This window comes from Rhinolophus sinicus, chromosome 7, assembly GCF_057876585.1.
Source record: "Rhinolophus sinicus isolate RSI-liver-muscle chromosome 7, RSI-T2T, whole genome shotgun sequence".
Lineage (NCBI taxonomy): Eukaryota > Metazoa > Chordata > Mammalia > Chiroptera > Rhinolophidae > Rhinolophus > Rhinolophus sinicus.
This window is the reverse complement of record NC_142507.1, coordinates 34428076-34443086: the sequence shown is the minus strand read 5'-3', so window position 1 is coordinate 34443086 and position 15011 is coordinate 34428076.

Sequence of the window (15011 nt, the reverse complement as noted above, 5' to 3'; positions counted from 1 at the left end):
CTGAGCATCCATGACTTAGGACAGTTGTACCTGCCGGGGCATCTCTCCTCCTGTGTCAGAGCTGGTACTGGTGGGTCCACTGGCTGTGGGGCACCACAACTCTACCCGGAGTAAGCTGGCTCCTTGAACAAAAGTATATTGTGGCAAAGAAGGGATAGCAGCCAGGCTGAGCAAAATGACAAAAAAAGAAACCACTGCATGGATAAACACTGCATGAGGGGTAAGCAAATGATTCTCTAAACAAAACCACCAAAAACCATTAATTAGCCCATGTCCTCAGAAAGCAGCCTGTGGATGAGGATGAACAGGGGTCAACATGGCAACTCAGCTTTCACCACATTCAGTGCAGTTTCTGACAAGCATGAGGACATTGAGACAGACTGAAATTAGCCATGGACAGTCATTGTAGTTGTAACCTAACATGAAGGAGGAAGGTAGGGAATACAATTTTGTGGCACCTACTAGCTATGAAGCAATTAATGTGTCATTCTAGTTCAAATAAGGATTTTATATTCCAGAGTTATGCGTTGAAATGGTCCCCCCAAAAAGATATATTAAAGTCCCAACCTCCATTATCCCAGCAGATAAATATATTTGGAAATAATGTCATTGTAGATGTGATTAGTTAAGTTAAAATGAGTTCAAATTAGAGTAGGGTGGGCCTTTAACACAATAGAAGTGGTGTCCTTTTAAGAAGACGGCCACAAGAAGACATAAACACAGAGCGAACACATGTGATGATAAAGGCAGACATCCGAGTTATGCAGCTGCAAGCTAATAAATGTCAACGGTTGCTGGCCACCCACCAGGAGCTGGGAAGAGACAAACCCACTGGTTTCAGAAGGAGCCTGGCCCCACTAACAACTTAACTTTCATCTTCTAGCTTCCAGAATTGTGTGACGATAAATTTGTTACTTTAAATCACCCAGTTTATGATACCATGTTATGGCAGCCCTAGGAAACAAATATAAATATAACAGGTATAATTATATTGGCATATTACAGAGGGAAAATGAGGTGTAGAAGCTAAAATTTTTTCTCAGGATCCCATAGTTATTGAGGAGCCAAAATCAGTCTGCCTTCAAGCTTGTGCTTTCACAATGTGTTGCAGTGCGTCCAGGCCTTCAGATAGTTATCCAAACTGGAATTGCATAATGGCATGAGGAGTTTGTGACTTTTAAACACCTAAAGCAATTAATGTTAATGAAACAGGTCACTACTCACCTTTTTTTAACTAAAAAAAAAATTAACCTCATATTAAGAATAACCACACAATCATCAAACTAGTTTCTTTAAACATGTATTTCTCGAATTCCTATTCATTCTGCAAGTTTTGCTCTAAGAATTGCCTTCAAAGGTCTTTCAATAAGTCAGGGAAAATAGACAAGCAAAATATAGGTAAACAAGTGCTCTAGTTTCTTGGATAGTATTATAGAGTTATGTACCTGATATAAACTGGGGACCCTAGAGCTGTGCAGGGAGAAAATCACAGATGGGGCTAGAATTCACTCTGTTAGATGTTCAAGCTTTTAAATATGTCTTAAAGGGATTTTTTTTATTAGCAAGGATAATTTGTGAGTGGATTCTTCTGAGAAACTGGGAGAGAGATCTAATGTTATCAAGGCTTAAACGCTGAATATGTGATCACATAGCCACCATCTGCCCAGTAGTCTGAAATACATATGTACATAATGAGAACCAAAACCTTCACACACAGATTGGACACAGAGAATGGAAACTATCTGTCCCCCACATACATCAATTATTGTCAATGTTACCATAACTTTTCTCTTGTCTTCGTTAATAAAACTTCACCCTTCCAGGAGATCTAGCTCAGGCAAATGGCTTGATTGCTCATTAGAGAAACTTCTGGAACTATCCATCAATTCATCCTTGGACAGCATCAACAGTCTGTGCCCCAAGAGTGTTTGAATCCCTTCCCTCAAAGATCCGCACCTCGCTGCTGCCGCCAATCATGGGTGGTTGCCTGGTGATCCTTACCAATCTTAACCGAGTCCGCCCGCTGAACACATCCTAAAATGTAACTGCAACTCTCAGTAAATGCAAACCTTGCTTTTTGCCCCTGCAATTATTAAAAGACAAATGGAAGCATATTAAAATTTTTAAGAGTTTATCTGAGCAAAAATAATTCACATCCAGCAGCAGTCAAACTGAAGCGGTGAGGAGCGCTGCAGCGACAGGAGCCAGGGATAAGACTTCCACAGAGAAGTGGGTGCGAAGCAAGGAAATGGTCTGATTGGCAGTAACTTAAATGTTAGTCTTTTTTGGGAAAGTGTAGTTGGCTGTTTGTGACTGGTTGTCCTTAGGTGTTTTTCTTAACCTTGAGACATTATAGGTTTAGGTTTTTGCTTTGCTTACATAGACTACTAAGGCATTAAAGCTGCCTCAGTCTAAAGACCTTCTTGTTTAATTAATTCAACATAATAACCTGAATTTTATCTCACCAATAGATTGTGCTTGTAATATTTGGGAAACTAGCATTCAACAATAACACTAGTGAACAAAGAAAAAGGAACATGTTTCGAGGGGAAATAACAACTTTAGTCTTTAATATGCTGAACTTTAGGTGTCTGAAAAACAACAAAGTAGAGACGCCCATTAAAAGCAGTTAAAGGGAGTTTAAGAGAAGGCCGTGAGCAGAAGACCTGGAAGTTATCACTGAGATCACCAAGGAGCCAGGTAAGCAATGATACAGAGGGAACCTGGGGCAGAAAGCATATTAAAGAGATGTGGTAGAGGAGAGGACCTTCGGTAAGGAGACTAAGAAGTAAAAGGATGAGAAAAATACCAAAAAAAGTTAGCTATTATAGAGTCCAAAGGCAGAGAGTATTTCAAAAAGTGAGGAGGGGTCAACAGGGCCAAATATTGCCAAAGGACACAGACACACACAGACACACAGACACACACACACACACACACACACACACACATGCACTAAAAATTATGGGATTTACCACAAAGGATCCTTCAAAAGAAGAGCTAATTCAAAATCTAATTAATCATGAAAAGACCTTAAACTCTTCAAGCCAATTTTATTGTTCTACAGTGTATACCAATGACTTTGGGGTCATGTAATTCTGACTTCTCAGGAAAGACTGAGGCCTGGCTCATAAAGAATAAAGAGCTTTTCATGAAAATAAACAAACAAACAAATGTTATCACCAAAATTATGTGATGAGCAGAATGACTCAGTTTCATTTTTTTTTAAGTAAACATCAGTTTTCTTGGAACTGTTTAATTACCTAATTGGTTCCACTGTATTACCTTAAATCCTGATCAAAATGAGACAGCAGTTTGATTTTTCTGGCCATCTCATGATCACCCATTCAAACAGTGGGATCATTTAAGCAAGCTAAATTCTCATCCCTGATCTCCCAAAAGACTGTCTGACATATTCCGGGCTGCTACACAAAAGCTTTTCTCTTCATAACTTAACTTTCTTTGGTTTTTTTCTTTAAGCAAAGGGATTTATCAGGTTCTGGGTTTTGTTTTGCTTTTCGAGTTTCAGACACTTTATCAGTTTTAGATATGCTCAATTTGTTTTTGAGCCATAGCTTCTTAGAGAAACAATTGACTGAGTGGTTTGCCTTCTATGACTAAGCAAGTTTTGGCTTCCTCAGTTTTTTTCCTCCCCTGGATGCTCAAACATAAAGCAACCATTTGGATTTAAAGTTAGATCATGTAATGGTGTTGGTATCATGGGGACAGGGCCTGAATTACTGACCAAAGGAAATAGTTTGGACATGATGTCAAATGATCTTTAGTAATTCTAGAACATCAAGACTTTGTTTAAACTGAATTCAATGGCAGCTATCCATAAACTACATAGGATTTCTAATAGAATTCGTCAGTGTTTGGTGAAAGAATAAATCAATCTAACCAACCATTAGAAATCATTATTGCCATGGAAAAAATGCTCAGTATAATCTTAAAGAACAAAGATCACCAAAAGCCACTCAAGAAATAATTTAAGTAGTACTTTTGGCCGTCCACTAAGTTTATGGCATTGTACCAGCTGGAGGGGGAGGAGTTTGGGAGAGTGGGCAGAGAAGAGGAGAAGTGCTGTGTAAGGCAGGTCCTCCCCTGGGAAAGTTTAAAATTTGAATCATCCGGGACAACTGTCGGTTTGCAACATAACGCTAGCTTATCATTAATATGATTTATTTTTATAATGCATTTAAATTCTTTTTTGTTTTCAATTGGGGAACAGGACCCATCAGCTCCAAGTCAAGTCGCTGTTTTCAATCTAGTTGCAGGGGGCGCAGCCCACCATCCCATGGGGAAATTGAATCAGCAACCTTGTTGTTAAGAGCTCGCGCTGTAACCGGCTGAGCCACCCGGCCACCCCTCTTTAATGCATTTTAAAATTCCTCTGCATAACACTACATCCATGCAAGCATATACACGTACCTCAGATATACACACTAGAGAACAGGACTCTCAAGGGAGTGGATTAAGCACTGCGTTCATCTTTGCACCCAAAATGCCAACCTCAGTGCCTGGCACCAAATAATGGCTCAGAGTTTATTGAAAGAATAAATATGTACATTAGGTCATTTGTACTGTTACTGTGATTGTTACAGTAAAAATAGAAAAGATATTGAAAACAGTTAAGTATTTGATTACCTCCAGGAGGGTAATACCCACCAGTATCAATGAACCCACATCATGGTTTTCCTTCAAATACCGTGTTAAGCACACGATGACTCAAAGGGTGCTAAGAATACCAAGCTGCTCCCACAAAAATATATTTCTTCCCGTTTAGACTCTGCTCTTACTTTACATTATATTCATAAGGTTGTCAGTGGAGTTGCTACTAAGTAGCATCATTTGAGAGCATTTTTAGGCTGTATAAAATGGTCCCACTTTCAAAGAGCTGAGAGTTATTTCTGCTAAGGTATAAGCCACAGTATAAGACTGTGAATAGTTTTTAGAATTCATTACACTAAAAAAAATGATTTTTAATAGCACAGTGAGGTTTATACTTGCCTTATACTTTCAATTTTAGGTACAAATGAAACAAATGTAATGCCAGGAAAAGTACTAGGAGGATACTCGGAATTCATTCAAAACCATGCTTTTCCTCTCTACTTTTGTGACCTTAGGAAAGTCACTTAACATGTTTCCTCAGCTATAAAACAGGATAATAATGCCTGATTCACTGGATTAAATCCTGTTAGTATTAAATCAAATAATGTGTGTTAAACCTCTTATTTAATTACTTTTAATTAATATTTTGGTGAGTGCTTTCATTTCTGAAATGTGTAATGTGTCATTAATAAGTTAGATGGGCTGTAACGCCATTGTTTTAATAAAGTTAAGGTATATATCTATATACATTATATTTAGGTAATACAGGAAATTGCTCAAAACTGCTGCTTTTGTGTATTAGTTATATTGACTGGAGGTGTGTGTGTGTGTGTGTGTGTGTGTGTGTGTGTGTGTGTGTGTTAAGACTTTCTTTAATAAAGGTCCAGAGACTGAAAGATTGACAAAAATATCTTCAGGAAACATCAAAGTGATATTGAAATGAGCCAAACATTGAAAAAATTAGAATTCTCTTGGCTTCCCTGAAGTTACTCCCTGAATTCACCTCCTTCTCTATCATGGTCACAAGCTCCTTTCCTTCCCTCTTTGGATCAAAATAATAAAAAAGTAGACCTGTTGGCTAATGAAGAGCTTCATCTGGGGAGAGTACCACCAAGCCATGTGTTTCCTTACACAGTGGTGTCCAATCACTGTAACTAACACAAAAGTTGTATTTTTCACCAATGTCCTATGCTACCAGTGCTGTACAAGTTAGATTATATTATAAAGAGTTGTTGCATCTTCAATCTCTCTATCTCCATTGACTTCTTCCCCTATGGCAATCATTCTTAAATCCACTCCATGTTTATTTTGTGAAACTCTGCTTTTCAAAAATTACCCTATAACTAATTTCATCCTCTCTCCTGGCTCTCAACACCAAACTTCTCAAAGAAGTAGGCTTCACCTACTGTCTTCACTTCTTATGCCCCATTCCTTCTTTAACCAGATATACAAGGTCTGACAATGAAGTTCATGAACTCATCCAAGAAAAAGTGCTACATACCTCATTGTTGAACGCCACTATGGTCACCTTCGAAGTACTCCCCTTGGGAAGCTATGCACCAATGCCAGCGCCTAGTCCACCCTTCAAAGCAATTGTGGAACTCTTTGTCTGGAATGGCCATCAGAGTTGTCATTGTATTACCCTTGATGTCCTGAATGTCATCAAAATGTCTTCCTTTCAATATTTCCTTTATCTTTGGGTAAAGAAAGAAGTCATTGGGGGCCAGATCAGGTGAGTAAGGAGTGTGTTCCAATACAGTCGTTTGTTTACTGGCTAAAAACTCCCTCCCAGACAGTGCCATGTGAGCTGGTGCATTGTCATGACACAAGAGCCATGAATTGGTGAAAAGTTATGTCGTTTTGGTCTAACTTTTCCATGCAGCCTTTTCAGCACTTCCAAATAGGAAATTTGGTTAACTGTTTGTCCAGTTGGTACAAATTCATAATGCATAATCCCTCTAATATCAAAAAAGATTAGCAACATTGTTGCAAACAAGTTTGTGAACTGAATTGTCAGACCTCATAATCTGGAAACCACTTCTATGAACCACTTACTTAAAAATACCATTGGTATCCTAATTGTCAAACACCTTTTTTTTTTTTTTTTTGCATTTTTTCACCAATCATGATATTTTATATCTCTGCTACTTTGACACCATTTTTTTTTTTTTTTTGGAATGTCCATTTTTTCTCAGGGTGTCAAGAATCCAAACATCTTCCATTATGTGGCTCCACCCTCGTCTACAACCTCAAAATTCTCTACAAACATCTGCTTCTCAACAACAAGCCTCCCTCATGAAAGAAAAGCAAGAAAGGTCATCGTCAGTTAACTGTCTGTGAGTTACTTAACCATTTGTGGCTCAGTTTCCTTACATGTAGATTGGGGATAACCATTGTACCTACAGCACAGGCTTGTCATGAGGAGTAAATGAGTTAATTTATGTAAAGTGCTTAGGAAAGTTCCTGGCACATAGGAAGTGCTATATAAAAGTTTGCTATTATTTTGCTGTTATTACTCACATACTATGATGTTTATATTGGTTCTGAGTCTTATCCCAGTCTCACATATCATGGGTAAATACATACATGACAAACTATATTGAAACATTGAAACTTTTTTTTGTTATCTTATAAATAAGATTACCTTATAAATAAGATTAATACAGTATCTTATTTATGTATCTCCCACAATGCCTTGAACAAGCAATTTAATTGTTAAACTGCTTGTATTAGTAAAGTTTTACTTTCTATTTCTTTTACTTTTTATATTCTTGCTAAATTTTACTCTCATAAGCTTAAATGTAATCCATAAATTAGGGTGACACATAAAACTGCTGGTTCTGGAAAAATAAGCCCTGGAAATATTTTATTATGAAACCAAGCTATGTCATTTTTTTTCTAAGAAACGAATTCTACATTTTGATGAGAGGTTATGATAGTGTGGTTTCTAGACCCACTGATGGCCCCCAAGTGCCCTCTGAGTGGTCTTCAGGCTCACCACTTATAGTTTGCAGGTTTATAATAACACACCATCTGTGCTTTATTTGCTGTCATGATTTCATAATCTATTTATGATGGTCAATAAAATTCAAATATAACTTCAAGGGTATACCATTCATGCCATTAATTCTAAATTTTATTTTTTTCTTATGTTGAGCAAAAGTGGGGAGATGAGGGGGTTCACTGGACTATATGTACAGCAACCGACTTGAAGATTGGTCACGTGTGATGTCCATTCCTTCAGATAGCCTCCGGGCAGGAAAGGTCGAAATCCTCTTCAAGACTTTCTTACCTAATCTGTCTAATTATAAACCTAAGGTTTATTGTTGACCAGCTGTAGTAATTGGATCCTTCTCTTTGAATCAAAGAGAAAAATAGACTCAGCCATCAGGAATAAAGGACAGAAACCAAAGACTGAGAGTCATCTGAGGCTACTGACGTATTACCAAAACATGAACTGTGTTTTCAGTAGTATAGAACCTACTCAAATAATTCCAACTACCAATGTTGTGCCTAGTATTATTTATTTCCCCCTTTTAAATATAAACCCCAGTTACTCTAGAAACCAGCTTGATAATGCATAACTTCTCCATTAGGAATATTTTTATGGAGCCCATCATTATGAATTCATTTGCTATTCACTGTAATAGCACATATCATAATGAATTCATTTAGTATTCATGGGGATAACACAAACACCATTTAGTAACTGGTTAATGAACTGAGTGGGGCTCTTTATCCTGTCTGGGTTTTATAAGAAACAATGCTCATTTATTTAAATCATCAACTTCTTTTTCAGCTTCCTTTTACATTGACTACTTCTTTTTATTCTCCAATGTCCAAGTATAATGCTGGGGGAAAGAACAGCTTTCTCTGGAAAACAGAAATCCAACAACAAAGGGCCCTGAGACATGGAGGTAGGGTGATTATGCATAATTATGTTTCAATTCATTGTAGGTCAGTTTTAACAGTTTCATCCTGAAAATTAAAAATCATCAAAGCAATAATACTACTAATGCACCAGCCTCTGAAGTAAGCTAAAAGTGTCACATTTAGGCTCATTTTACAGATTAAAAAACAAAAACAATGAAGTATAGAGAGACTAAGTAACTTGTTCAAATTCACAAGGCAAGTAAGTGAAGAGTCTCAAGTTCAAACCCAAAAATTCCTGTCCCCAGTCCACGGCCTTTACCCTGTGCTACCCACATGCCGTCTTAGTGATCAGGCCCTTAGTGCTCCTTTTGATAAAGCGATGTTACATGCATATCTCACCTAACAAAGGTGTTGTTGTCAATGAGCAGAATCCCCTGGAAGCAATTTGCAAAATTAAAATGGCAAACAGCTTCAATAACCTACAGTAAATTACCAAACCAAGAATTACCATGAGCCAGCTACATTCGGTGGTGATTAGGCTTGTAATAATTAATTGCTTTTAAGTAGGGCACAAACTAAGTAATTCAGAAATAATTTTGTATGGAATCCATCTCCTCAAAATAAAATATGACATATTCCAAAGTAAAATATGGCATATTCTCAGACAAAAGAAAAGAGAAATACAGGAAAGAGAAAAGAATAGAGACTTCACCAGCAAAGTTAAGATCATGGGAAAAGTCAGGCTGACATGGGTACCAGTTCACTATAGATTTCCTCATACCAAATAACGTCTACAAGCCAAACAAAAATCTACATGCAAAATTAAACATCAAGAGAGAACATACAGGCTCCTCCCCTTTTTACACATGTGCACAAATTATTAACCATTGATTTTACACAAGGGGTGAACAGAACCTAAGAAGGTATGTGAATGCGATGTCATTTAGAGGAAACAGTACCTAGGAGTGCTAAGAAGTTAGAGAAGCCAGAGGAAGGAATGAGAATTGTTTATTAACGTATACTCTTAGTTTGTCTAGAGAGGAGTTAAAGTAAATGTTATAAAACAGAAAATCTGGTTGTTTTTGAAACACCAGGATCAAGGATTATAGAGTATATAGTTAGTGAGCCTGTAAAGATCCTTTCGGTGACAACGATTAAGACTTGAATTTGACTATAAGTCTCCTAGATGCTGATATGAAATAGTGAAGTGGGTTTCATCCAGGAGTCACACTGAATAATGTAGTTAGACAACATACTCAATAAAATTTCTGAACAGCTAGTACAACGGTATGGTTTATAAACCTATTTCTTGTAGTTTCCCTCAATGAAAAGTCTGCGGGCCTCAGATACCAAAGCATCTTTCAATTAAAGAGTCATGTTGACATGGTCCATACAACTAGTATTCAGAACAGGAAAAACATCTAGTCCACCTCTTAATTTTATAGAAGAGGAAAGAGAAATACAAAGCATTTAATTTGTTTATTCTCTTCTCAAATCCTCATGGACTCCACATGTTGAAAGATGTTACTTCCAGAAAAAGTGTATTTAGAAGTTGATCATTTCTTTCTCTTGTTCTCGCTCTCTCTCTTTCTCTCTAATGTAAGACATTTCTAATTCCTCAGCAGAGCTTCTGACAGGCATGTTTCAAACATTTTCTCTATACTGATTTGACCTAATAGAAGGGAAAAAAAAATACCAGAAACAACGAAGTGCTATTACAGATCAATTTAAGGCTTCCCTCAGGTTTTCGAAATAGTTAAAAATCTTTAAGGATTCCCAATGCAGCCCCTTGTGTGAGACACACTGGATTTGGGTCACAGACAAAGGCATTCATATGTTATGTCATGTTTGGGGAAGAAAGAGAAGATTGGAAAATAAAAGAAAGGAGAGGGGAGAGAAAGGAAGGGCGAGGAGGGGAGGATAAGGAGAGGAGAAGAAAGAAGAGGAGAGGAGAGGAGAAGAAGACAGCCCAAAGCCAAAGATAACAGAAAGAAGGGAAAAAATGGCTTTCATTTATGGGGTGCTTATACTATATAACCATGCACTAAACTAAGTGCTTTAAAAACATAATCTCATTTATCCTTCTTATTAGCACCAATTTAGAGATGAGGAAACTAAGGCAAAGAAAGAGTAAGAAACTTGCCCAAGTTCACACAGCAGGATTTCAATTCTTGGTCTGTCTGACTTCAAAGTGCTTTAAAAGATAATACCATAATTTTCTCAATGAATTTTAAAAGGTGAAAAGGAAGTGCTATACAAACAGAAGCTTAAAAAAAAAACAAAAAAAAAAAACAGCAGAGGAAGGAGTCAAGGGTATGCAAGGGCAGGCAATAAGAAAAGAAAGCTGAAGTCGCAGCCTCAATGGCCTCCAGTTATTTTTATTATATCTCTACCTTGTAAAAATCATGGAGATTTTTATTACCATTGGGTAATTGATGGCAGATCATATGGGAATGGACACCAGATGAAGGATACATATAGAAATAAATATGGTAAGAGGTTTTTGAGACCTGTATGGCTTCTGAGCTCAGCACACTTTAGATTTGTCTACTATTTTGAACAAACTACCATGTCCTAGCTCCATTTCTAAAACTCACCTCTTTGGCGCAGATGCCCTAGCTTTAAATAAAAGATATGAAAAGTACTTCTCTATGTTATGTGAAATACTCCAGACGAAATTTATAAAATACAAGCAAAACACAAAATTCCATTCTTAAGGTAAACCTGTAATGGAGATTTATAGGATTTATGGGGGCTGAAGGGAACAAAAATCTATCTACCACCTTAGTTGAGAGAAATCATTCTCTGGTTATTTTGCTCTCCACAAAGCCAGAGTTTCACCAGTGTTGAAAAGAGCTGTCAAAGATTGCCAAAAAATAGAAATAATCTTTAAATAAAATAAAAACACAACCACTGTGCAACTTGTGATTTTGAACTTCTAAAAGACAGTGAGCAGCATTGATATGTGGCCTTAAAAAATGTAAAATCAAAGACAAGCTGACAGGATTGGAAATGCTCCACCACGGTAAGTAAACACAGAAATGAGAGCTCAATGGTAGCAAAACCTTTATTTCAGGGTTGGCAGCCTTCTTGGAAATCCATTCTCAGCATTGCAGATAATCTTTTGTCCCCAAACACTGTAGTTCCTTGCAGAGAGAGCTGGTGCAAGAGTCAGGACATACCTTGGTCAAAGAGCCAATTTAGTCACTGTCTACCTACTTCTTCCAAGTCCCTGACGGCTGAGAAGGTAAGTGGTGAGCACTCCTTGTGTCGTTATCCCTTACAGCAATGTTACTCCAATAAAAAAACACAAAAACTACTGCTCACCTCTGTGAAGTTGACCATTTATGAGGTGGGCAGGCTGAGAAGCCACTCTGGTGTTATGAGCCGAACTGTGTGCCCCATCCTCCCAAATCCATATGTGCAGCCCTCACCCTCAGGACCTGAGAATGTAACAGCACTTGGAGATAGGGCCTTTAAAGAGGTGAGCAAGTTAAAGCAAAGTCATTAGGGTGAGCCCTGAATCCAATCTTAATGGTGTCCTTTTAAAAGGAAATTTGGACACACAAAACAGACAGCAGCGATGTGTGCACACAGAGGAAAGAGCATGTGAGCATACAGACAGAAGGTGCCAACTGCAGGCCAAGGAGAAAGGCCTCAGGAAATACCAACCATGCTGACACCTTGATCTTGGACTACAGGCTCCAGAACTTCGGGAAAATGAATTTCTGTTGTTTGAGCCACCATGTCTGTGGTATTTTGTTGCAGTATTCCTAATATACCTGCTTTTTTTATTCTGAGGGCTTTCAGCTAAGTTGGCGGGGACAGTGAGGGGTCCTCTCTCTGCCATCAACAGAATTATAAGGGGTGCATGAACAGTTAACAATCTGATCTCCCTTCATCATTCCAATCTGACCCTTTGCCTCTCCCTCTTATCCCTTCACTAATCTTGTACCACTATTAACGATATGTCTTTTTGAAGACACAATGATCCTTTTCCTCCATTCTCTTATACCTACCACTGTTCACTCTTTTGCCTATGGAGAAATAGTTTGCAACTTTTCCAAAAGAAAAAATAAATTATTCCACCTGCTGGTTGAAGAAGAAATCTGTGGTGGCCTATAGAATCTAAAAATTATAGGACCATGTGTAAATCTTGATTTTTTAATTATTTTTTTTACATTGATTTTGAATGTATATAGAAGTGCATTTTTCTGGGGAAGGGTCCTTAGCTTTTACCATCTACTCAAAAAAAGCTGGCCTACCAAAAATTAAGAATCCCTATAAACAGAAAATAAGACATAGAAAATTTACAGCTCTTAGAGCTAGGAATAGACCATATCTAAGTTAAAAAAAAGAAAAAAGCCAAACCTTAATGTTTCTACTCCATCTCAAAGAGATAGTCAGGATATTAAATAATGCTTTTCTAAGAGCTAGTAGTGGAGGAAAGAGGATGAGAACGGAGAGGGAGCAAAGAGAGGAAGAATAGGAGAGATAAGAATTTAAATAATGCAATTAGGCCAGCAATTTTGGCAATTTCACTCAGTGAGTGGGAATCCCAGAGAGAATTATAGATAGAATGTGAGAATACGAAAATCTGTTCCTTCAACATGCCCCAGATCTTACATGCCTCTCAGCATGTGAATACTCTTGCTATGCTAACTCAAATTTTGGTGTTTATAGATATATACTTCTCATGCATTATAGCCCTAAATACAAGGTACCTACTGCCTCTGGTGTGCACAAAAATGCTGATCTACGTAACCCAGGAATAAAGCTGGCAATGTGGATTCACTGAGACAGTGTCTCTTCAATATGACAACTTCCTGAGATTATCAAGAGCAATTTCCATAATATGTCTTTCTTCCATCCTCCATGATTATTTTAGAACTTATCACTTAGAAACAGCTCCACTATGTCTGAGTCAGCATTTAGCACTCTGCATTTGAGAATAACAAAGAATTATTATAGCATGTGCTGTATAAGTTTATGTGCAATTATTTTCTGACCTGAGTACCAACGAATCAGCCTAAGCCTTCCGTTTCACAGCTTTCAAATGTCACATACGTTGTGTCATCTCCATCTCATGAATGCTTGTAACATATGACTCGTAGACTCATCAGGCCTAGAATTGATGGAACCCTTTGGGATGGGATGAAATGATAGCACATTATTCTATTAAGGACACATTTGTCATTTTATATTTTGTCTTTGACATCTAGTGGTAGTAAGATCTCATATAACATTTCCAGGAATGACACTTGTCCAGTATTTTCATTGTGATATCCATTGACAACTTAACATCTGGCTGAGAAGCTTCAAGCATTTAATATTTTCAAAACTTAAATCTGAGAAACCCAGTGTTCCTCATCTGGCTTTACTTCCCATCATATATGATCGATCTTAGCTTTCCTTTCACTAGTTTTATCCCAAAGGCCACAAGCAGCACATAATCTGATAAACTCCACAGAACAATAGAAAGTCTTTCTTCACAGTATCATACCCTCAACACAGAATCTGCCCATATACCCAGTTCCCTTAGTCAAAATAAATATTCACCTTCTGAAGCCTATGCTTATTATCTTTGGGTTCTAATTTGCTTGAGAATATAGGACACAATTCATCAATATACCATCGATATACAAATGAATTGGGAGTTCATGTAGTCAACCAAGAATTCACTACTAATGAGCTAGTGTTTTCTACCTTCTTAAAGAAAATGTCCTAGAACTGAGTATGAAGCTAAAAAATGTGAGATAGAAACTCATTAAAACCAATATTAAATTAGTATGAAGTAGAATGGTGACCTCAGAAAAGTTAGCTCCAGAAGTCTGTTCTCAACAAAAATTGATTGCTTATTTGAATAAGATATCTTAAATTTGTGTATAGCAGAAAATTAATAGAAATGCTAGAAACAAAGAAATTTTTCAATGCTAACATTACTTAATCACTACTGTCCATCAATAGTCTACAAAATAATACCATGCAACATTAAGGCTGACCTCCTTTTTTTTAATGTGTAATTATCACCAGGAGGAAGGTATACCTGTGTCAGTTAACAGTTTCAAATTACCTCTACGTGATAATTTTTGTTAATAGCAAAATAGCATAACAATGATGGATAATGTGCACCAACATTTACAAATTGGTTGCAATGCATTTCAATTACAGTTCTCTTCCTATCTCTGATCAGCAGCAAAATCAAATTAGCTGTGCAACCATTGGTTGGTGAATCATCTTAACATGGAGAGTCTTTACTTAGTCACCCTTTCGTTTGCACAAAGGGTAGGAGAATCACAAGTGCTGCTCATGATTTTTTGTGGAGCATCAATGACAGTAATCAGGAGGTAACACTGGACATGTAAAGGACTCACTGGTTAAGGCCACGAAGAGGTGGCTGTTGATATTACTACAGATTGAAATGGATTGGGTGATATGGAACGCCACGGAATGAACTGAAACAAATGCCCCCATGGCTCGTCTGCCTCCTGTGTCCTGGCCACAGACTAAGGTAGTGTCTACACACA